Source organism: Carcharodon carcharias, chromosome 2, assembly GCF_017639515.1.
Source record: "Carcharodon carcharias isolate sCarCar2 chromosome 2, sCarCar2.pri, whole genome shotgun sequence".
Classification (NCBI taxonomy): Eukaryota; Metazoa; Chordata; class Chondrichthyes; order Lamniformes; family Lamnidae; genus Carcharodon; species Carcharodon carcharias.
The window spans coordinates 12,980,566-13,005,522 of record NC_054468.1 but is presented as its reverse complement, the minus strand read 5'-3'; the positions used below and the strand labels follow the sequence as shown (position 1 = coordinate 13,005,522).

The 24,957-nt window shown below is 44.6% G+C and overlaps 1 pseudogene; it reads left to right on the top strand.

Annotated features, from left to right (window-relative positions):
- The window catches only part of LOC121293783, a 40,906-nt pseudogene extending 16,309 nt beyond the window's left edge, over positions 1-24,597 (top strand).
- The last annotated feature ends 360 nt before the right edge of the window (positions 24,598-24,957 follow it).

Genomic DNA, 24,957 nt, shown 5'->3' with positions numbered 1-24,957 from the left:
AGCCACGGTCCATCTCCTTAAGGAAACAGATCCGCGACCTCACGAACGCGCCCCGAGACCCGACCAGTTGCAGGTCCCGCAGCGCGCCCTTCTTCTCATCGTACACCGACCGCAGGGCCGGGTCCGCGTCGGGCTGACGGAGACGTGCCTCCAGGTCGAGCACCTCCTTCTCCAACTCCTCGACCCTGGATTTGCGTCTCTTTGTCGACCCCTTCGCGTACTCTTGACAGAAAACTCGGACGTGAGTCTTGCCCACGTCCCACCATAGCCTCAAGGAGGGGAAGCCTCCCCGCTTCCTTCTCCAGCCGGCCCAGAAGCGACGGAACGAGTCCAGGAACCGCTGGTCTTCCAACAACAGGTTATTAAAATGCCAGTACGCGGACCCCGTCCGAGCGCAGAACGAAGTGAGCTCCGCCCACACCAGACGGTGGTCCGTGCACGGAACCTGCTGTATAGAAGCAGCCGGAACGCAGGACACGTACGCCTTCGAAACGTAAAGGCGGTCGAGTCTGGACGCTCCGACTCCAGGTGACACAAAGGTGAACACGCTGGAGTCAGGATGGAGATTTCGCCAGACGTCCACTAAGTCGAAGGACCTGACCAGGTCCCGCAACTTACTCACACCTCGCGTGCAGTGCGGGGTACCGTGACGGTCCCGGACCCCGAGGGTGCAATTGAAATCCCCCCCGAGGACGATGCACTCGCCAGCGTCGATGGAGCCGAGATGAGTGGACACTTCTTCAAAGAAGCTCGCTTGCTGCTGCGTGCCCAGGGGAGCGTACACATTCACAAAGTGAAGCACCGCCCCCCCCAGACGCACAGTCAGGTGCAGCAACCGGCCTGGCACCTGGCTCCTTGACCCCCAAGATCTCCGGCTGAAAATGCGGGGCCAACAAGATAGCCACCCCGCCAGAATTGGAGGCTAGGTGACTCATGTAGACCCCCCCTCGCCACTCCAGGAGCCACGTGGCTTCGTCTCCCGGAACGGTATGGGTTTCTTGCAGGAAGCACAACGCGTACTTCCCGTCCCTGAGGACCGAGAAGTTCTGGAACCTGCGCTGTGCGGCCCTGCTGCCGCGGATGTTGAGGCTGGCTATAGTCGTCTTCATGTCAAAGGTACATCAAACCTTCACCTTAAGTCATTAAAAAGAAGAAGAGGACTTTTTAGTCCTTCCTCTCCTTCAGGAGCCCAGCGAGAAACGTTTGGACCCTCCGCCGCGCGTTCCTATCCAACTCAGGAGACTTGAGAGCCTCGCGAGTGGACCAGAACACCAGCGGAAAAGAATGCCACCGGTCCAAGGCCAACTGAACCCTGTCTCGGCGACCGCGATGACTCGCCAAAAAGTCCCGGAGTTCCCTTGGGGGGATGAGGGGGGAGTCAGTGGAGGGCACCAGGGGATCCACCGCCTCGCTTGAGAGCGACTCAGCGTAATCTCCAGCGCTCACCACGGACACCCCGTCCTCCTCCAGGTCGTCGCCTCCAGCTTCCGACCCCTCCCCCGCATTGAGTACGGGGGCTGATTCGGAGCTGCCAGCTGGCCCCACCTGTACCTCGATCCCACCCCCAGGATCAAGGCCAGAGGGGTCCTCTCTGGTCTCCTCTAAACGTTTTGGGTCAGAGGGCAGCGGCAGTTCTGATGCCCGCTCTCCTCCCGGCACCGGGTCGTCCGGGGAGCTCAGGACAAGCTCCTGACCCTAAAACTAGGACGCCCGGTGCTAAGGTTTGGGAGGGAGCGGGAAGGCCTTCCTTTTCGCCGCCACCCAATGACCCGTTGACATTTTTTAAATTTTGAAAGTTACAGTCCCCCGATGAGCCAGAGGTACCTCGGGGGTATCGAGGGTCTCTGAGTCGGGCACCACCTCAAGGGAGGTGCCTTCAGTGACCCCCGAGGGGCCCTGTACAGGGGACTGCAGCAGGTTGACAGGGGTAACAGTGGTGGGAGTCGGTGCAGGGGTTTTGAGTTCCCCCAGAGGACAGGGTGAGATTTTACTTGGCGGAGACGCCACCACCTCTTCATCGGGGGAAGGGACACACCCAACTTCTTCAGTTTGGGCATCACCCACCTCCTCCTCCGAAGCGTGACGTCTCTTCCGGGTCAGGCTGGGGGCTAGGGAGACCTCCATTTCCGAGGCCCCCTCCTCCTTGTCCAGCCCTCCCGGACACTCCACCCTCTGGGTTTTGGGTGTTAGATACCCCGGCTCGGGGTCCCGCGTCCTTTCCCCGCCGGCCCCGGGAGCACGCGCAGGGACGACGCCGGGCCCAGCACTCGGCGCCTTAGCACCCACGGGCCCGGGAGCACACGCGGACACGACGCCGGGGCCGGATGTTGTCTTTTCCCCCGAGCCGGTGCTTGCAGGTGTTTGGGGGATTTGGGGCGTTTCAGGGGCCGCCTCCAAGTTTCGGGTCTTCCTCCGCGCCTTCTTACGGCGCGGGGGCTCTCCCCCCGCCTCACCGGCAGCCGAGATGGCAGCTGCTGCCGGGGTCGCTTCCCCTTGCGGGGAGGGAGATGGAGTGGTGGCGGGGGGAGGAGGGGCGGTGCCAGCCGCGGCCGCTTGGGTGGGGCTCGTGGCCTTGGAGGCGGGGCAGTTCTTCTTACGTGCCCCACCTCCTTACAGGCATGGCACCGCACACCCTCCGCGGTCCAGAAGACCCGATAGGCGGTCCCCTCAAAATTAACTGAGAGGCCCCCTCCAGGCACTCCTCCTGGGCCAAGCGGACGAAAACTTGGCGCCGGAAGGAGTACACGTGGCGGAGGGCCGAGTCTTTGAGGCCGAGCGGGACTGGTGCAACCCCCGACCTGACCTCCCCCAGCTTATTAAGGTGGGGGAGGAGGAGCCCACATGGTATAAAGGGCGGGACATTTGAAATAACAATCTTCTGGGCGGTGGCCTCAAGGGGATCCACCGCCAGAAAAGTCCCGCCCACAGTGAGCCCCTTCTGCAGGGCGAGTCGCACCGCCCGCTCGGACCTCAAGAAAAAGATGGCCCTCCCATACATCTTTGAGGCCGCGACAATGGCTGAGGGGCCGACAACCCCAGCCATAGCCTTAACGCAGGCCTCAATAGTCATCTCAGGGTGAGCGTAGCATTTTACCCCGAGGGCCCTGGTGAGGAGACGGAATGGCGACAGGGCAGCGGGAGCAGCAGGAGCTGCAGAAGCAACCACCCCCGCATAAGTCTTTTTTGTAGGCCCTGCCACCGGTGACAAAGCCGCCTCCACATTAGCCCTCGAGGGCCCGGCCACAGGAGATGTTGAACTGGCTTTAAGGCCAGAGCCACGCCCACCCTGGGAAGGATTGGCCATTTTTTTTTTTAAATTATATATATTTTTTAATATATATATTTTTTTTTTTATTAAATATACAATGTTCCTCCCTAGGGAGGGAGGTAGTAATAACCTCCCCCTTTTGTACAGGAGAGGAGAGGAGGGAGAGGAGTGAAGGACAGGGAGGCACAGGAGGGAAAAGGGAAGAGTCCAGGTGGGTGTCTCCAGTGAAAGGTGGATGTTGGGTGGGGTGTGATGATCTTCCTGCAGGGGGAGGCGATGTCTTCACCAGCCACCGCTGGCCTTACTGGGAAAGGGCTGGGTGGGGCGGGGGGGGTAGCAGAATGGTGGTTTTAACCACACACCCCCCTCTCTTCCTTCCCCAAACCTTCCTGCAGTCTTCTTTCCTCCCCCTACAAAACACAGTCCTTTATTGCCCCCACCTTACACAAACAATAATGTTGGACACCCACCTAGGATGTTGTTTTCAGACACAGTCCTGGCCTCCTGGCCTCCCTCTCTCTCCTTTTGCTCCACACGGGCAGGTCCAGCAGCAGCAGCAAACACCCTCAAGTGCAGGTCCAGCAGCAGCAGCAAACACCCTCAAGTGCAGGGGCAGCAGCAGCAGCAAACACCCTCAAGTGCAGGAGCAGCAGCAGCACACAGCAGAAGCAACAACCCCAAAGGCAGCAGCAGAAACAGTTGAAACACTGAGGAGCAGCAACACCAACACCACACACCTTCTCTCCTCAGTATCAGGAAACCAACTGAATCCACAATTACCTCCACGAGATCGTTAAGAAAATGAACTCTTGATCTTGGGTTTACAAACCCAGTACCATAACCATTTGGCTATTTAGGCCAAGCAACCTTAAGGATGGACGGGCAGCATCACTAATGACAGTAATTGCTTTCTTAATGGCCTTAATATCATAATGGCACCCGATGATGTCCGGACACACGCCCGATGTCATCACGCATCCTTTTACGGTATGTCGGGCCCGCCCCCACACGCCGATGGAAAAACCTGCCCAACGTTATTTTTTAATTTGTAATAGATTTAGGAAACCTCACCTGGCTGGTGGATGAGGTTTCCTAAAAACTGTAAAGGCTGCTTGGCCTTTTCGCCTGCCCGCCAACCGTTAGGCTGGACGGGCAGCGTAAATTTGAAGTTACTTAGGTCCTTAATGGCCTTAATAGGCTTTTCAATAAACGGCAGACATGCAGCTGAATGAAATAGTGTGCGTGTGCGCGGTGATGTCATATTACATTCCGGCGTGTCAGGCACATGCTCACACACTGAAGGTAAAATCCTGGCCCTGCAGTTTTTTTTTCCTTCAGCTAATTTTCTAATTCCCTTTTGAAAGCCACGATTGAATCTGCCTCCACCATACTCTCGAGCAGTGCATTCCAGATTCTAAACTCTCGCTGCATACAAAGAAAGAAACATCCTTGAAGTTTTGCTATCACTTTGAATCAGGATCCTCTGTTTTTCAATCTATCTGCCAATGGAAATGTTTCCCCCTATCTATTCTGTCCAAACCATCTACCTGATCTCCTCTTAATTTTCTCTTCTCGAAAGAGAACAATCCCAGATTCTCCAATCTATCCATATAACTGAAATTTTTCACCCATGCAACCATTCTCTTTATTCTTTTCTGCACCTTCTCTAATGCTTTTGCATCTTTCCTAAAGTATAGTGCCCAAAACGGAACACAATATTACAGTTGAGGGTGAACCAATGTTTTATACAGATTTATCATAACTTCATAGCTTTTGTGCTCTATGCCGCTATTTGTAAAACCCAGGTTGCCATAAGCTTTATTAACCACTTTCACAGCAAGCTCTATCACTTTAAATGATTTTTTTCTTAATTCATTCATGGGATGTGGGCGTCGCTGGCTGGGCCAGCATTTACTGCTCAACCATAGTTGACCTTGAGAAGGTGGTGATGAGCTGCCTTCTTGAACTGCTGCAGTCTCTGTGGTGGAGGTACACCCACAGTGTTGTTAGGAGGGGAGTTCCAGGATTTTGACCCAGCAACAGTGAAGGAACGGCAATATATTTCCATGTCAGGATGGTGCGTGGCTTAGAGGGAAACCTTCAGGTGGTTGTGTTCCCATCTATCTGCTGCCCTTGTCCTTCTAGATGGTAGTGGTTGTGGGTTTGGAAGGTGCTGTTGAAGGAGCCTTGATGAATTCCTCCAGCGCAGCTAGTAGATGGTACACTCTGCTGCTACTGTGCATCGGTGGTGGAGAGATTGAGTGTTTGTGGATGGGGTGCCAATCAAGCAGGGCTGCCTGATGGCCTCAAGCTTCTTGAGTGTTGTGGGAGCTGCACTCATCCAGGCAAGTGGGGAGTATTCTATCACACTCCTGGCTTTTGCCTTGTAGATGGTGGACAGGCTTTGGGGTGTCAGGAGGTGAGTTACTCATTGCATGATTCCTAGCCTCTGACCTGCTGTTGTAGCTACAGTATTTTTGTGGCTAGTCCAGTTCCGTTTCTGGTCAATTGTAACCCCCAGAATGTTGATAGTGGAGGATTCAGTGATGTTAATACCATTGAACATCAAGGGGTGATGGTTATATTCTTTCTTGCTGGAGAGGGTCATTGCCTGATACTTTTGTGGTACAAATGTTACTTGCCACTTGCCAGTCCATGTCTGGATATTGTCACATCTTGCTGCATTCGGACATTGACAGCTTCAGCATCTGAGGAGTCATGAATGGTGCTGAACATTGTGGAATCATCAGCAAACATACCCACTTCTGACCTTATGATGGAAGGAAGGTCATTGATGAAGCAGCTGAAGATGGTTGGGCCGGGACACTACCCTGCAGTGATGTCCTGGAGCTGAGATGGCTAACGTCCAACAACCAGGACCATTTTCCTTTGTGCTAGGTATGACTCCAAACAGTGGCGATTTTTCACCCTGACTTCCATTGAGTCCAGTTTTGCTAGGACTCCTTGATGCCACACTCAATCAAATGCTGCCTTGATGCCAAGGACAGTCACTTTCACCTCACCCCGGGAGCTCAGTACTTTTGTCCATGTTTGAACCAAGGCTGTAATGAGGACAGGAGCTGAGTGACCCTGGCGGAACCCGAACTGGGTGTTAGGGAGCAGGTTATTGCTAAGCAAGTGCCGCTTGATAGCACTGTCGATGACCCCTTCCATTACTTTACTAATGATCTAGAGTAGACTGATGGGGTGGTAATTGGTCGGGTTGGATTTGTCCTCCTTTTTGTGTACAGGACATACCTGGGCAATTTCCCACACAGCCGGGAAGAAGCAAGTGTTGTAGCTGTACTGGAACAGCTTGGCTAGAGGCGCAGCAAGTTCTGGAGTGCAAGTCTTCAGCACTATTGCTGGAATATTGTCAGGGCCTTTGCAGTGTCTACTGCCTTCAGCCATTTCTTGATATCACATGGAGTGAATTGAATTGTCTAAAGATTGGCATCTGAGATGATGGGGACCTCTGGAGGACGCCAGGATGCATCATCCACTCGGCACGTCTGGCTGAAGATTGTTGCGTATGCTTCAGCCTTATGCTCATATAGCCCCAGGTCAGGTGCGTCATCACCCTTGGTAATGATTTTTTGGTTTAATTAGTTACGTTTTCTTTCACGTTTTTGTTTTAGTTACAGTGCCCCACCAGGGTCCGTCACCCCTCTCATTTGTTGATTTTAGTTTAATTTATTGATTTTCTGTTTTATGAAATGAGTATAACACCAGGTCCCTCTGCTCGAGCATCACCTTTAGAATTGTACTCTTTAGCTTCTATGGCCTCTCATCATTTTTCCTACCAATTGTATCAATTCACATTTCTCTGCATTAAATTTCATTTGCCATTTATTCGCATATTCTGTCAACCTGTCAATATCTTTTTGAAGTTTATAATTTTCCTCTTCACAATTTAGAAGGCTTCCAAGTTTTGTGCCATCATTGCATTTTATAACTATGCCCAATACATGAAAATCGAGCTGATTAATATATAGCAGGAAACGGCGCGGCCCTAATATGTACCCATGGGGAACTCCATTATATGCTGTCTTCCAGACCAAAAGTAGCTACTCTACACTACTCTCAATTATCTGTCACTCAGCCAATTCCTATCCATGCTGTGCTGTCCCTTTTATTCCTAGGGCAGCAACTTTGCTGACATGACAGTTAAATGGCACTTTATCAAATACACCACATCATTTGCAGGCCCTCATCAACCCTTTCTGTTACATCATCAACAAACTTGACAAAGTTAGTTCAAGTGATTTGTCTTTAACATATTCTTGCTATATTTCCATCTTCATTTTCCAAGCGACTTCTACTTTCGTCCCGAGTTTTAATTAAAAGGATTTCCACCACTGAGGTTAAGCTGACTGGGTTATCATGGCTAAGTTTATCCTTAGAGCAAATTTTGATCAAAGGTGTAACATTTGCAATTCTCCAATCCTCTGACACCAGCCCTGTTTCTAAAGAAGATTGGAAGATAGTGACAAGTGCCTCCACAATGACCAGCCTTATTTCCCTCATCTGGTCCTGTTGATTTAAGTCCAACCAACCTATCTAATAACTCCACTGTGCTGATCTCTAACCTTTGGGTATCTCAACTATCACTAAGGTACGAAAATGAGAAATGATAAACACTCCATGAGAGGAAGGGGCAGAGCATATAAATCTATGAGTAAACCAACAGATAAGGCTAGATGTTACAAAAATAATAAATTGACAAAACTAAAGGCTCTGTATGTGAATGCACGTAGCATGCTAAACAAAACAGATGAAATGCTAGCGCAAATAGAAATAAATAAGTGCAATTTTATAGCCATTACAGTGACATGGCTACAGGATGACATAGATTAGAACCTGAATATTGAAGGGTACATGACATTTAGGGCAGAAAGCTAGGAAAAGGTGGGGAAGGGCGGCTCTGTTAATTAATGGTGGCATTAGCACAGTAGAGAGGGATGGCCTAAGTTCAGGAAACCAGGATATAGCAGTGGTATGGGTTGAGATTAGAAATGATAAAGACAAGATGTCACTTGTGGGAGTGGTATACAGACACCCTAATCGTAGCTACATGGTAGGACAGTGTATAAAGGAAGAGATAATGGGAGCTTGTCAGGCAGATACGGCAATAATCAAGGAGTATTTTAATCTACATATAGACTAGAAAAATCGTATGGGCAAAGGTATCATAGATGAAGATTTCATAAAATGTTTTTGGGAATGTTTCTTAGAACAGTACGTTCTGGAGCCAAATGGAGAGCAGACTATACTAGACCTGGTATTGTGCAACAAGATAGGATTAATTGATTATCCCATAGTGAAGGCACCCCTAGGTAGCAGCAATCATAATAGATTGAATTTTACATTCAAGTTGAGGGAGAGAAGAGTGGGCCCTCGACTAGTATTTGAAACTTAAATAAGGACAATTATGAGGGCATGAAAGTAGAGCTAGCTAAAGTGAGCTGGCAAATGAGGTTAAGGGATAGGTCAATAGAGATGCAGTGGCAGATATTTAACAGCATATTGCAGAATATATTTCAATGAGAAAGAAAAATTCCAAGGGGAAGATCCACCATCTGTGGTTAACTAAAAAAGTTAAAGATAGTATCAAACTTAAAAAATATATCATTGCTCAAAGGCAGGTGACAGGTCAGAAGATTTGGCAGAATATAGAGAACAGGAAAAAATGACTAAAATATTAATAAGAAGGGAAAATAGAGTGCGAGAGAACACTATTTAGGAATAGAAAGATAGATAGTAAGTGTTTCTATAGATATTTAAAAAGGAAAAGAGTTAAAAAGTAGGCATTGGTCCTATAGAAAGTGAGTCTGGGGGAACAATAATGGAAAATAAGGTCTTTGCATTGGTCTTCACTATAGAGGATACAAGTAACATCCCAGAAATTATTGTAAATCAGGAATTAGAAGGGAGGGAGGAAATCAGGAAAATTACAACCATCAGGGAAGTGGTACTTAGGAAATTGTTGGAGCTGCGGGATGAAAGTCAAAACAGGCAGAGTTAGCATGGTTTTGTGAAAGGGAACTCATGTTTAACCAATTTATTGGAGTTCTTTGAAGGAGTCACATGTTCTGTGGAAAAAGGGGAATGGGTGGATGTACTGTACTTAGATTTCCAGAAGGCATTTGATAAGATGCCACGTTAAGTGTTATTGTGGAAAATAAAAGTTCATGGTGTAGGGGGCAACATATTGGCATGGAAAGAAGATTAGCTAGCCAACAGGAAACAGAGAGTAGAAATAACTGGGTCTTTCTCTGGTTGGTAGGATGTAATGAGTGGTGTGCCACAGGGATCAGTGCTTGGGCCTCAACTTTTTACAATTTATATAAATGACTTGGATGAAGGGATCGAATGTATGGTGGCTGAATTTGCTGATCATGCAAAGATAGATAGGAAAGTAAGCTGTAAAGAGGATGTAAGGAGGCTACAAAGGGACATGGATAGGTTAAGTGAGTGAGCAATGATTTGGCAAATGGAGTATAACGTGGGTAAATGTGAAACTGCCTATCTTAGAAGGAAGAATATGAAGAAGCTTATTATCTAAATGGCGAGACACTGCAGAGCTCTGAGATGCAGAGGGATCTGGGGGTCCCGCGAAAAGCTAATATGCAGGAACAGCCAGTAATTAGGAATTCTAGTAGGATGCTATTATTTAATGCGAGGGGAATTGAATACAAAGGTAGGGAGGTTATGCTTCAGTTGTACAGGACACCGGTGAGAGCACATCTGGAGTGCTGTGTACAGTATTGGTCTCCTTATTTAAGAAGGATGTAAATGCATTAGGACGCAGCTTAGAGAAGGTTTACTATGCTAATACCAGGAATCGGTGGGTTGCCTAATGAGGAAAGGTTGGACAAGTTAATTTTGTATCCAATGGAGTTTAGAAGAGAAGGAGGTGATTTGATTGAAACCTTTAAGATCCTGAGATGTCTTGACAGGGTAGATGTGGAGAGCATATTTCCTCTTGGGGGAGAATATAGGACTAGAGGTCACTGTTTGAAACTAAGGGGTCGCACATTTAACACAGAGTAAAAGAGAATTTTTCCCCTCGGATGCTCTTGAGTCTTTGGAATTCCCTTCCTCAAAAGGCAGTGGAAGCAGAGTCTTTGAATATCTTTAAAGCAGAGGTGGACAGATTCTTGATAAACAAGGGGGTAAGAGGTTATTGGGGGTAGGCAGGAGGGCGCAATTAAATCATATTGAATGGTAGAGAATACACAAGAGGCTGAGTGACCCACTCCTGCTCCTAATTCATATGATTGTCTGTACCGCCATTTTCACTTTGACTTGGTCAACACCATTGCCTTGGTAGAGTCAAGCCCTTTCTTCCATGTGTACATTTCCAAGGTTGCTAATCTGACCAACCCCTCTTTTTACCAGATTTTCACTATTTATATTTGATAACTGTTACAGTTGCTTATTACTTCTCTCAGTCTAAGGGCTACTTGCATGTTTTAACCCATTACTATATCTCACACATTAGAGTCATCCACCTTTAATTATGTAATTATGATTGTAATCATAGATGTATTCTCAATCCACAGGTGAACATAAACATGTTATTACACCTACCCACAGTTCAGACGTGAAGCGCTTTCATTCATCTGGAATCATTATCACCCAAGTAAAGATAATTTATGGGTTGTCCTGGAGGTCATCAACAAACGTGTGCAACTCAAATGTCTCACATGATCTAGCAAATTATATCTTGCATTTTGGAAGGTAGCACTTTAGTTCATTCACATGGGAAGAATAATGAAAGTGATCTAAAATTCCAACATTCATTGGATCTACTTGCCTTTCAGGGAATCGTATATTTTGATTAACCTTGCGATGTTTAAGGTAATAAATATATTACTTCAGCTGTGGTTTACTAGTGAAATAAGCATTGAAAGGGCATTCTTTTTTGGCAAAGAAGAAAGAGGCCGATTTCTAAGAAGACTAATATTCTTTTGACGATATCATTTCTATATATATATATATATATATATATAGAGCCTTTCATGACTGCAGTGGGCCCCAAAGTGCTTTACAGCCAGTGAAGCACTTCTGAGGTGTTGTAATGTTGAAAAATGGCAATTAATGCCCAGGGTTCACAAAAAATAATGCGATAATGGCCAGATGAGCTGTTCTTGAGTGTTGACTGTGGAGTAAATGTTGGCCGGCTCAGCCTTTGAATTGTGTCAGAGTTCACCCTTGAGCGTAGGCAAAGCCTCGCTTTATAATTTTTTTATTCGTTCATGGAATGTGGTATCGCTGGCTAGGCCAGCATTTATTGCCCATCCCTAAGTGCCCTTGTTCAGAGGGCATTTATGAGCCAACCACATTGCTGTGGGTCTGGAGTCACATGTAGGCCAGACCTGGTAAGGACAGCAGATTTTCTTCCCTTAAGGGCATTAGTGAACCAAACCATCAGCAATGGTTTCATCGTCATCATTAGACTTCTAACTCCAGACTTTTATTGAATTCAAATTCCACGATTTGTCATGGCGGGATTTGAATCTGGATCCCCAGAGCATTGCCCCGGGTCTCTGGAATACTAGTGCCGTGACAATGCCACCGCCTCTCCTCTGATGGAAGGATAATGAACCAATATGTATGAGATGTAGTCACATATAAACCTGAAACAAATAGTTTGTATGCAACATATTCTACAACTGTTTCACCTGTGTTATTCACTTTCCTGACTGAATCTGTATGAAAGGACTTTTATCATCTAGATTCCCCATTTTGCAATAAATGTACTTATTATATTCACATATCACTAAAATGCTGTGCAGATATGTAATCTACTTCAGCTGCTTTACCCTAACACAGATAAACACACTCAAAGAAGTTTAAATTAGTTTAATGAGCGATGTCAACATGGACATTTAGACATGAATTGTTTTGCAGTATTAACTTTTGATTTGTAGGATTGGGTTCTGGATAAGATAATTTGACATCGCTATATTTAGCAGGAACAAATGATACACACACCTGAAGAGAACTCATCATGGAAATTGTATGTGCAGGTTCAAATTTTAAAATTAAAACTGAAGTTGTTGGCATCGTGCCAAAAGCCAGAGTTCTACTTAGCTTCCCCAGGCAAAAATGGGGAAAAAAATGATGCATTATTCTCTAGAGGGATTTTATCCACACATATTGTTTACATTCATTTTGTTTCATATTCGGCTTATTACCCAGCACACCCAATGGTGATCTGAAAAGTGTATAAAGGCCTACAATTATCTCTGAGTTGAAGAAGACTTCCATGGTGAGGACAATTTAATGTTACTCATTAAAAAACATTGCAATGCATCATATTTAGCTTTGTTTTATATTTGCTGTTGTAACAGCAACTAACAAACCAAGCTGCCAACTTCAAGGAAATTTTGACTTACCAAGTATCAGTAAAATCGGGGATGTCATCCTTGGCGGAATGTTTCATGTTCATTCGCAGACTTGAAAGGATTCGGCATTTTGAACAAACTCCAAGGCAAAAAAAATGCAATGGGTTAGTCCACCTCTCTTGTGTGTGACTGCTTGTTGTTATATATTTAAACCAATATTGTTGTTAATGGTGATGATTAAAACCATCTGCCTTAAGATTGAGTTTGAAGGTGGAGGGAGTGAATGCTTGTGGATGGGGTGCCAATCAAGTGGGCTGCTTTGTCCTGGATGATGTCAAGCTTCTTGAGTGTTATTGGAGCTACACTTTACCAGGCATGTGGGCAGTATTCCATCACACTCCTGACTTGTGTCTTGTCGATGGTAGGCAATTTTTAGGGAGTCAGGAGGTGAGATACTCACCTCAGGATTCCTAGGCTCTGACCTGCTCTTGCAGTCACAACATTTATATGACTAGTCCAGCCTGGTTCAGGTCAATGATAACCTCTCGGATGTTGATCTCCTAGATGGTACAATCACGGGTTTGGAAAGTACTATTGAAAGCGGCTTGCAATCCATCTTATAGATGGTGCAAACTCTGCCATAGCGCATTTTGTGGAGTGATTGAATGTTTAAGGTGATGGATGGAGAGCCAATAAGCTGGCTGTTTTGTACCGATGGTGTCGAGGCTCTTGAGTGTTGTTGGAGCTGCACTCATCCAGGCAATTGGCGAGGGTTCTATCACACACCCGATTTGTGCCTTGTAGATGGTGGACGTTGCATGTTATTAACTTTATTTGATTGCAAAGTCCTGAATCAGGCATTTTATTTTAAAGAAAAGTTGAATACGGCCGATGCTCGAAATCAGAAATGCCTTTAGGTCATCGACCTGGGACGTAAAATGTGTTTCTCTCTCCACAGATCCTGACTTGCTGAGTTTTCCCAGCATTTCCTGATTTTATATCTTATTTTAAACTATTTATTTACCTGGTTTTATTTCTCTTGATCTTGTCACAGCACCCGAATATTTAATGCTTTCAAACCTACAGTTTTAAAAAAAGCAAATAACAGGACAGGGTCCCAGGACCAAAGGTCGTTTTGAGTTGGGTTTGCTGATTCTAAGAAGAACGTCGTTCATAGCGTTATAACTAACTCTGAGGATCTTTGAGATAGGAATGGATAACGAGCCACTTATACGACCATTGATAGATGTTGACTAGTCTCCTTGGTGCAATGTCACAGCGTGTGGGTGTAGGATGAGAATCAAATTCTGCTTCTATGTGATTCTCCCAGCAACCTGGCAAGATTCAATGTCTTGGTAACCGCATGAAGAAATAACATTGACAGCAGATATTGGAGCGCTGCTCTTGAAAGTGGAAGGTTACCTGAAGAGGGTTTGTACTTTCTGGAAATAAGCGAATAAAATGCGATGCAACGAGTAGGCTAAGCTATCAGCTACACGCCGTATTAGCAGTATTTCTTAAATCTTTTTCATTGTGAAATATAAAAATGCGCGCATGTACATTGTGAATGGTAAACTGCAGAAGTGCTCACTAATAGATTTCTTCCAAGATATTGAGGGCACAGAACATTAATTGACTTCTGGATGCCCTATAATTTAGCGTAGCAAAACTCGATATCCAACTTTTGTTTTGTGAACCCCTCATATAATATAAAAATGGAAGACATGGAAAAAATGAAAAAAAGTTCGCAGGTCCAATCCACAGCCCCATCCACCACAGGTGGGGCAAGGATGTAGGTCCAAACCCACTCCAGCCAGAAGGAGAATCAAACTCCTTGCTATTGCTACCGATTCAGCCGGCCCCCCTCCCCCCTAAAGATGTCCACAGCCACTGCTGTGGCAATATGCACTTTTACATGTTGCAGCCCGGAACAATGTGTAGTGATAGTACAGATTCCAATTTCATTCCATCATGTGGCTGACCAGGAATCCCTCCCGCTCTAACCGCCTGCAACTGGCGTATGTTGGAAGGATTGACAAGTTAATACTCAACTTGTTATGAACACTCCTTCGTTGGACCATCATATCCTGGAGGAGGACTTGAACCCGGAGATGCTGATTCAGGGCAAAGCAGCTACCCAGTGCGGCACAAAACCTCTTGCTAATAATTTTGCTCCCTAGATTCAATGTGTTTTTTTCCATTTCAGTGCTTGGTTCCGGTGCAATCAGCTATTTGGACGTATCTTTCTTTATACTCGTTATAAACACAGAGCATTCTGAAGTTCACTTAGGCTGTTTCTTACATGAATTTATGTCGGTCAATGACAATGCATATTTATGTTTCTGTATCTAATTATCCAGGCACTCAGATGCCTATCTACCTGCCTCTCTATCTCTCTGCCACTCTATCACTATAAAAGAAAAAAACATGCAGAACAATCAGCATTTTTGGAGGAAAAGCACAGGTCTATTTTTCTAGCATGGTTCTTCAGAACTAGACAAGATTTGAAAGCGAGCACGCATTATAACAGATTAAGAAACGAATGGTGGACACGGACACCTCCGCGTACATCAAGAAGCTAATTTGTTGCAGAATTTGCAAACTGCTTGAAGGAAAAACAGGAGAGATATTTCACTAACAGAAACTATCATCTTAGATAGGTAAGAGAGAGAAAAAAAGTGAGGTGAATTTAAAATGTTGAGGAGCACGAATTTAAAATGTTGAGAGAAAAAAACAAGTCAACTCAACTAAATTCTATTTCTTAATAAGAATAAGTTCTACCCTGATGAGAAACTTAATTCTTCGGATAATTAAGGGTACATCGTAGTTCACAACCAGAGGCTTAAGCTAAGCAGGAAATGTTTACAAGATCACTTGCAGTACCAACGAAAAGGGTTAATTAAAAGAATGAAAAGAAAACACTTTTATGACTAAGCTCCTATTTCCATGTATGTATTCAGTGTTCAAATAGAAAAATGAAACACATGGCACCAAACTAAAATATAGCGGATTAATAAATGAAGTCAAACATGCAAGAGAGAACTAAAATAACTTTCGGTTTGAAGAAGAAAAGGTAAGTCAGAAAAAGTGGAAAACAGAAGGGAAGTCGGTCATTTTTAAATCAGAAATTTATTGAAATGCTAGTAACCGTAATAGATGCCCTGACTGAAAGAGTGTTCGACTTTACAGCATGTGGAACTTTTTTCCAGTGTCTTTGCGTTTTACTTATGTAGAAGACCTATCGAATACAGTTTTTAACATGAAATGTTCAATAAAGAAATATGGACGACCTTTTTGACGATTTTACTATTCACATGTACATTAAAGTATACTTTACACTATTCACGTTACTTAAAGCTGCTTAAGTACATAATCTAATTGTTAGCAATCTGTTTTTTGTAAAATGCTGCAACTAAACTCATAAGTAATGAGGTTACTGCGTAGATTACACCTAACATTAGGCAGGTATCAAGATCTCCTGTACACGCTTGCCAACATAAACTTTGTATTCTATAGTTTTGATTTCGGATCTTATCGCCTTGTGCAGACGGTGATCTTTGCCATAGAAGAGATAAATAGAAGCCGTTCCTTAATTCCGAGTATTACAATTGGCTATAACATTCTCGATGACTGTGCTTCATCGACAACCGCCACGCAGGCAGCTCTGACTCTTGTTAATGGAAGGGAAGGAATGATTTCTGCCAGTGATTGTAAAGGTCTTCCCAATGTCTTGGCGATAACTGGGGGCGGCGGATCCTCCCAATCCATCGCAATATCGAGGACTATCGGTCCGTTTAGAATGCCACTGGTAAAGTAGGCGTGTAATGGGATTATTCTGCACCAAGCATATATGTCTCGTTGCATAATATTCATTCAGTGTTAGTGCGAGGAAACAACAAGCCATGTGTATCGTTGATATGTTACATGCGTTGAATGTCTTAAAGAGTAAAATGATTTTATATTTTATTGTACTTCAGTATTTATTGATTTTATGAGGTAATGCAACCAAACACGAAAGCTAATTGTTATTTATTTTAATTGCAACTTCAATGTAATTGGGTACAATAAGACGCTCGTAAAACCGGCAAAGTTTCTTATCTTTTTTACATGCTGTATTACATTCTTTCGTCTTTATTTTCTTTGATTTTGATTTCTATTATGTATGGCTTATTTGTGTTTTTTAACACCAACAGATTAGTTACTTTTTCACGTGTGCGTGCCTCAGTAATAGACAGGAACACCCGGCTTTTTATAGAACAATACCAAGTGATTACTATCAGTCCAAACTTTTGGCTCAGCTTGTTAAAAAGTTTGGATGGACGTGGATCGGAGCCGTTAGGAGCAACAATGACTACGGGTAATTTTGGAATGGAAGCTTTTATGGAAGACATTGAAAAACTAGGAATTTGCCTGGCTTTCTCAAAATCGTTTTCGAGAACCGACCAGCAGGAGAAAGTAACAGAGATTGTTCAAGTTATCAAAAAGTCAACAACAAACGTAGTTGTCGTCTTTTCAGCCAAAAGAGAAATGCGGATTTTGTTGAGAGAAATTGTATGTCAAAACATGACGGGTATACAGTGGATAGGAAGTGAGGTTTGGGTTACAGGGCTTACTCCAGAGGAAAGTACCAATTGGGACAATAGGACCTGCCATCCATATGGCAGAAGTGTTGGGATTGCGAGACTTTCTTCTTCAGGTTCGCCCAGCTACACTGTCCGAACACAGTTTGGTGAAGGAATTTTGGGAAATAACTTTCAACTGCTCTCTACTGTCAGAAAACGAACTTGAGTCAAATGCTGCTCCTGAAAATCCTCAGTGTACAGGTAATGAATCGCTACACCGAATAAACAATGCCTATTCTGATATAACCATGGATGGGAGTTCCTATAACGTATATAAAACAGTCTATGTCTTCGCCCATGCAGTGCACGATATGCTTGCCTGTGAAGATGGAAAAGGGCTGTTTACAAATGGCACTTGTGTGCACCTTTCTACTTATGAACAGTGCCAGGTAAGAGAAGCAAATGTAAAAAAAATGAACGAATTTATAGAAAAAGCCCTTTACTTGATAAATCCCTTTATTAGGTTGATCACGAGCTCTCAATAAGAAGTTTGACTATTGTTACCTAGGCCAATTCAGTTAAATTGCACTCAGCAATATCCAGAGGAGTAAAGAAAAGATTATCTCTCGAGTTTATGGAGCAATTCCACCCCTCTAAATATGCTTTACTGTCTGGTTTGAGGCGGGGGAGTCTCTGCTCTTCGTGATTATCGCAGTGACTTAATATTTGCATCGGATGACCTGAAATGCCCACGACATTGCATTCCATCCATACTGGATTTTTCCTAAGCCTGAGACTCTTTTATCTACAATACCCGTTTTACAGTTTGAACTGGTGGCCTTATGATTTCGAGGCACCGATGGAACCATTTCAGTCAAATTGAAAAATAAGTAGCAGAGGCGATGGAGAGTCGATGGAATCGTCCTCGAAGCTAGAAAGGCGAATGTCAGGAACCAATCTGGATGCCTGACCGGGTTGGGGGCTCTTTGCTGTAGAAAAGATCAAATTGAAGGGGGGAGCTTGTGGAGGTCCTATGATTACGAAATGAATAAATAGGAAGACAGTTATGATTGTTGGAGGTCAGTCAGATCAGATACAGGACATCACTGCAGGAGTTCTTCAGGGAACTGTCCTAGGCCCAAACATATTTAGCTTCTTCATTAATGACCATCCTCATCATAAGGGCAGAGGTGGGGATATTTGCTGATGATTGCTCAGTGTTCAGCACCAATCGCGATTCCTCAGATACTGAAGCAGTCCATGTCCAAATGCAGCAAGACCTGGACAATATCCAGGCTTGGGCTGACAAATAGTAAGTAGCATTTGCACCATACAAGTGCCAGGCAATGACCATCTCCAACAAGAGAAAATCTAACCATCGTACCTTGACATTCTGTAGTATTATCATCGCTAAATCCACCAATAACAACACCTTGGGGGTTGACCAGAAACTGAACTGGCTTAGCTATATAAATACTGTGGCTACAAGAGCGGATCAGAGGCTAGGAATCCTGTGGGGAGTAACTGACCTCCTGACTCCCCAAAGCCTGTCCACCATCTACAAAGCACAAATCATTAATGCGATGGAATACTCTCCATTCACCTGGATGAGTGCAACAACACTCTAGAAGCTTGACACCATCCAGGACAAAACAGCCCACTTGATTGGCACCCCATCCACAAACATTCACTCCCTTTACCACTGATGAACAGTAGCAGCAGTGTGCAGCATCTACCAGGTGAACTGCAGAAACTCACCAAACCTCTTTCAAACCTATGACCACTACCATCTAGAAGGATAAGGGAAATGCATGGGAACCCAGCATTAGAAGTTACCCTCCAAGCCGCTCACCATCCTGACTTGGAAATACATCACCGTTCCTTCACTGTGGCTGGGTCAAAATCCTGGAACTCCCTTCCTAACAGCACTGTGGGTACATCTACACCATGTGGACTGCAGTGGTTCAAGAAGGCAGCCCACCACCACATTCTCAAGGGCAATTAGGGATGGGCAATAAATGCTAGCCTAGCCAGCGATGCCCACATCCCATGAATGAATAATTAAAAAAAGTTTGTGCTAGAGAAAACATTTTTTAAACTTGTGGAGCAGTCAAAAATTAGAGGGGATACGATAATAATTGTTGCTAAAATGCAATCAAGAATTCAGCAGAAGCATTTTTAACCAAACTATGTATTTCAGAGGGAAGTAAATAAGCAACACAAGGGAGAAGGGAATAGAAGGATATGCTGATAAGGTTAGCCCAGGTATATGAGAGTAGGCTCGTTTTATGAAAAAAATACAGATACATCAGAAAAATATATATATAAGGGAAAAATGCTTTTGCAGGTAATAATCTTGCTTGCCAAATCTACTGGCTGTCCTTGACAATAATTTACCTTTTTAAATTCATTCATCGGGTGTGGGTTCACTGGCTGGGCCAGCATTTATTGCCCATCCCTAGTTGCCCTTGAGAAGGTAGTGGTGAGTTGCCTTCTTGAACTGCTGCAAACCATGTGGTGTAGGTACACCCACAGTGCTGCTGGGTAAGGAGTTTCAGGATTTTGACCCAGTGACAGTGAAGGAACGGCGATATATTTCCAAGTCAGGATGACGAGTGACTTGGAGGGGAAATTTCAGGTAGTGGTGTTCCCATCTACCTGCTGCTCTTGTCCTTTTAGATGGTAGTGGTCGTGGGCTTAGAAGGTGCTGTTGAATGAGCCTTAGTGAATTCCTGCAGTGCATCTTGTAGATGGTGCACACTACTGCCACTGTGCATCGGTGACGGAGGGAGTGAATGTTTGTGGATGGGATGCCAATCAAGTGCACTGCTTTGTCCTGGATAGTGTCAAGCTTCTGGAGCGCTATGGGAGCTGCACTCAACCAAGCAAGTGGGGAGTATTCCATCACACTCCTGACTTGTGTCTTGTAGATGGTGGAACAGGCTTGGGGAGTCAGGAGGCGAGGTACTTATTACACAATTCCGAGACTCTGACCTGCTCTTGTAGCCAGAGTGTTTATATCGCTAGTCCAGTTCAGTTTCTGGTCATTGGTAACCCCCAGGATGTTGATAGTGGGGGATTCAGTAATGGCAATTCCACTGAACATCAAGAGGCGATGGTTGGATTTTCTCTTGTTGGAGATGGTCATTGCCTGACACTTGTGCGGCACAAATGTTATTTGCTGCTTGTCAGCCCAAGCCTCGATATTGTCCAGGCCCTGCTGCATTTGGACATGGACCGCTTCAGTATCTGAGGAGTTGTGAATGGTGCTGAACATTGTGCAATCATTAGCGAACATTCCCACTTCTGACGTTAAGATGGAAGGGAGGTCACTGATGAAGTAGCTGAAGTTGTTTGGGCCGAGGACACTACCCTGTGGAACTCCTGCTGTGATGTTCTGGAGCTGAGATGACTAACCTCCGACGATTACAACCATCTACCCTTCTGCTAGGTGTGACTCCAACCAGCGGAGCGTTTTCCCTCTGATTCCCATTAACTCTAGTTTTGCCAGAGCTTCTGATGCCGCACTCTGTCAAATGCTGTCTTGATCTCAAGGGCAGTCACTCTCCCCTCACCTTGAGAGTTCAGCTCTTTTGTCTATGTTTGAGCTAAAGCTGTAATGAGGTCAGGAGCTGAGTAACCCTGGTGGAACCCAAACGGGGCCTCAGTGAGCCAGTTTTGCTAAGCAAGTGCCACTTATAGCACTGTTGATGACTCCTTCCATTACTTTACTGATGATCGAGAGTAGACCAATGGGGTTGTAATTGGCTGGGTTGGATTTGTCCTGCTTTTTGTGTACCTGACATATCTGGGCAGTTTTCCACATAGCCGGGTAGATGTCAGTGTTGTAGCTGTACTGGAACAGCTTGGCTATGGGAGTGGCATGTTCTGGAGCACAAGCCTTTAGTGCTATTGCTGGAATATTGTCAGGGCCCATAGCTTTTGCAGTATCCAGTGCCTTCAGCTGTTTCTTGATATCACGTGGAGTGAATCAAATGGGCCGAATTGGCATCTGTGATGCTGGGAACTGCAGGAGGAGGCGAAAATGAATCATCCACTCAGCATTTCTGGCTAAAGATTGTAGCAAATGTTTCAGCCTTGTCTTTTCCACTGATGTACTGGGCTCCTCCATCATTGCAGCTGGGGATATATGTACAGCCTCCTCCTCTAGTGAGCTGTTTAATTGTCCACCACCATTCATGACTGGATATGACAGGACTGCAGAGCTTAGATCTGATCCGTTGGTTTGTGGGATCACTTAGCCCTGTCCATCACTTGCTGCTTATGCTGTTTGGCATGCAAATAGTCCTGTGTTATAGCTTCACCAGGTTTACACCTCATTTTTAGGTGTGCCTGGTGCTGCTCCTTGCATGCCCTCCTGCACTCTTCATTGAACCACGGTTGATCCCCTGGCTTGATGGTAATGGTAGAGTGGGGTATATGCTGGGCCATGAGGTTACAGATTGTGTTCGAGTACAATTCTGCTGCTGCTGGTGGCCCACAGTGCCTAATGGATGCCCAGTGTCAAGTTGCTAGATCTGTTTAAAATCCATCCCACTTAGTGCAGTGGTAGTGCCACACAACACGTTGAAGACAGGACTTCATCTCCACAATAGCTGTGCAGTGGTCACTCCTGCTGATACTGTCATGGACAGATGCATCTGTGGCAGGCAGGTTGGTGAGGATGAGGTCAAATGTGCTTTTCCCTCTTGTCGGTCCCTCACCACCTGCTGTAGATCTAGTCCAGCCATTATGTCATTTAGCACTCAGCCATCTCGGTCAGTACTGGCGCTTCTGAGCCAATTTTGGTGCTGGACATTCAAATCTCCCACCCAGAGTACGTTCTGCGGCCTTGCCAGCCTCAGTGCTTCCTCCAAGTGGTGTTCAACATGGAGGAGCACTTGTCAAAGGAAAATCAATAGAATTACTGTAATTTCTTTTCACGTGAAGACTGGTGGCTCTGATAGTGCTTATCCTTTCTCTTTATTTTAGTTTAGTACAATTAATTCAATGAATCTAAATTCTTACCAGGGTAGGCCTGGTAGGGAAATGCATATTTGTATATTGAAATATGGAAAAACGCAAATGTCTGCCTCATTGTCAACTAAATTACCCATGTTGTTCTGTTTTGCAGCTACTTCATTACATGTAGGCAGTTAATTTTACAACCACATCTGGTGAAACGGTCTACTTTGAGTCCATCGGGGATCCAGTGGCTATATACGACTTGATGAACTGGCAAGTCAATAAAAATGGTTTCCCAGAGATTGTGAATGTTGGCTATTACGATGCCTCTGCACCTTCCGGGCAACCAATCGTTCTAAAGAAAGAAGCTATTGTGTGGAATAGCGGGAAGAACAAGGTGTGTCCAAAATCGAATCATAGAAATATACAGCACAGTCGGAGGCCATTCGGTCCGCTGTGCCTGGACTGACTTTTTGAAAAGGCAGTTGCTCTCCATCCCACACCCAGTTTTTTTGGACCATAGCCCTGTAAGTTTCTCACGCCCAAGAACCTCTCCAACTCACTTTTTAAATTACTTATGGAACATAGGGAAAGGAGTAGGCCATTTATCCCGTCATGCGTGTTGCTGCCATTCAATGAGACCATGGCTGATCTGCGACCGAGCTCAATTTATCTTTGCGCCATATCCATTAATATTTTTTGAAAACAAATGTCTATCAATGTCAGGTTTTAAAAGTTAACAGTTGATCTAGCATCAATTTTCCTTTATGGAAGAACGTTCTAAACTTCTGCCATATTATGTGTAGGAGTGTTCCCTAATTTCACTGTTGTCTTAGAGTTTAACCAATTCACTATTCATGCCAATAGTTTGCCCGCAATTCCACTCCACTATTTCATTGGCAATTAATAACAATTTTAATTTGTCCAGTGCCATTCGGGAATATATAGTTAATTATGTTGTACATCATTGATCAGAAATGGTAATATATTATTAATTCTGGGAAGTCTTTTCTTTAATTTGTTGGAGCTGTGAGGGTAAATATAAAAGATTTGTGACAATAACCTGAGCAGGTTTAATACTATGTTCAAACCCACCGCTCACTTCACAATACATACTTCAGATTTAGATGCCTCAACTTTGCTACATATTTTTCTTCGCTTGCATTTTAAATCCTTTGTTAAACAATACGTGATAAACTGTCAAAAAGATGGATGATGTTCCGTCAACACCACTTTCCAAATAACAAAGCTTGAAATTAGAATGTATTAATTGTGCTTTGCGTTTGATGCAACATTACATTGTATCGTCATATAAGCGTTGTTATTGTATTTTCTTCAGGTTCCACGTGCAATTTGCTCCGAGAGCTGCATCCCGGGGACATGGAAAGTCTCCAGAAAGGGGCAACCGATCTGTTGACCTCACTGAATGTGCTGACGGCGAAATCAATAATACCACAGGTATGCTTCAACCTTGAATGTCATGATTATCTTTCCAAGTCTTTCATTCAGATATCTCAAATCACTTACTTACGATTGCTACTACTTATCCTAGATGCTTTAGACTGCATTAAGTGTCCACTGGAATACTGGCCCAATCCAAACAAAGACAAATGCTCCTTAAAAGAAATTGAGTTTCTCTTTTGAACAGACCTTGGGAATTGTATTAGTGACACTCGCGTTGGTTGGAATCTGTGCAATTATAGCAATAGCTGGAGTTTTTCTTCAGTATAAAGATACACCTATTGTGAAGGCCTACAATTCCGAGCTGAGCTCCCCTCTTCTGTTCGCATTATCTCTTTGTTTCCTGTGCTCTCTTACTTTTATTGGCGAACATTCATTTTGGTCTTGTATGCTGCAACGTGTATCATTTGACATTACTTTTGTCTTATGCATTTCTTGTGTTTTGACAAAGCCTATTCTTGTACTGATGGCCTTTAAAGCAACACTTCCTAACAACAACCTGATGAGATGGTTTGGACCTACACAGCAACATTTTGGCGTATTTGGCCTCACATTTATTCAAGCTTTCATATGCACTATACGGCTAAGTATAGCGCCACCATTTCCAATGAAAAACACAAGCTATTACAGGGAAATTACTATTTTGGAATGTCATGTGGGGTCCACAAAAGCCTTTTATTGTGTGTCGGGTTACATTGCAATCCTGTTCTGTGTTTGCTTTGTTCTTGCATTTTTAGCCTGGAAACTGCCCGATAATTCCAACGAGGCCCAACGTATAACGTTTAGTATGCTTATCTTCTGTGTTGTTTGGATAGCGTTCATTGTAGCCTACGTGAGCTCTCCGGGGAAATATACTGTAGCTGTAGAAGTAATTGCAATTTTAGCATTCAGTTTTGCTTTACGTATTTTCGTTCCTAAACCTGTCATGATACTATTTAAACCAGAGACAAACACGAGAAAGCATGTGATGTCCAAGGTGCCTTCATAAATCTGTAAATGGTTGAACGTTTGAATAATTTACTGAACTTTCCAATACGATTAAAATACATTCTGTTGTCTGTGATTTCATGATGCTATACATTATGCTGGTGTGCAGCCCAGCACTAAGCACCCTGCTGAATGGCTGCACGCCTCAGAAGGAGGCCTCTGTTCGTGCAAGGCTAGCACCTTTTAAAGGCAACCTGAACCTTTTAATTGCTAGGTACATTTTGGCCCATGATAGTATTGGAATTGGTTAAAGGAGAGTTTATGACCAGAAAGAGGATCAGAAATGGCACAAGATGCCTGAGAACATGTTCCAAGACCATTCGATGCAGCACCAGAAGCCGTGCTGCCGAAGGTTTACAGG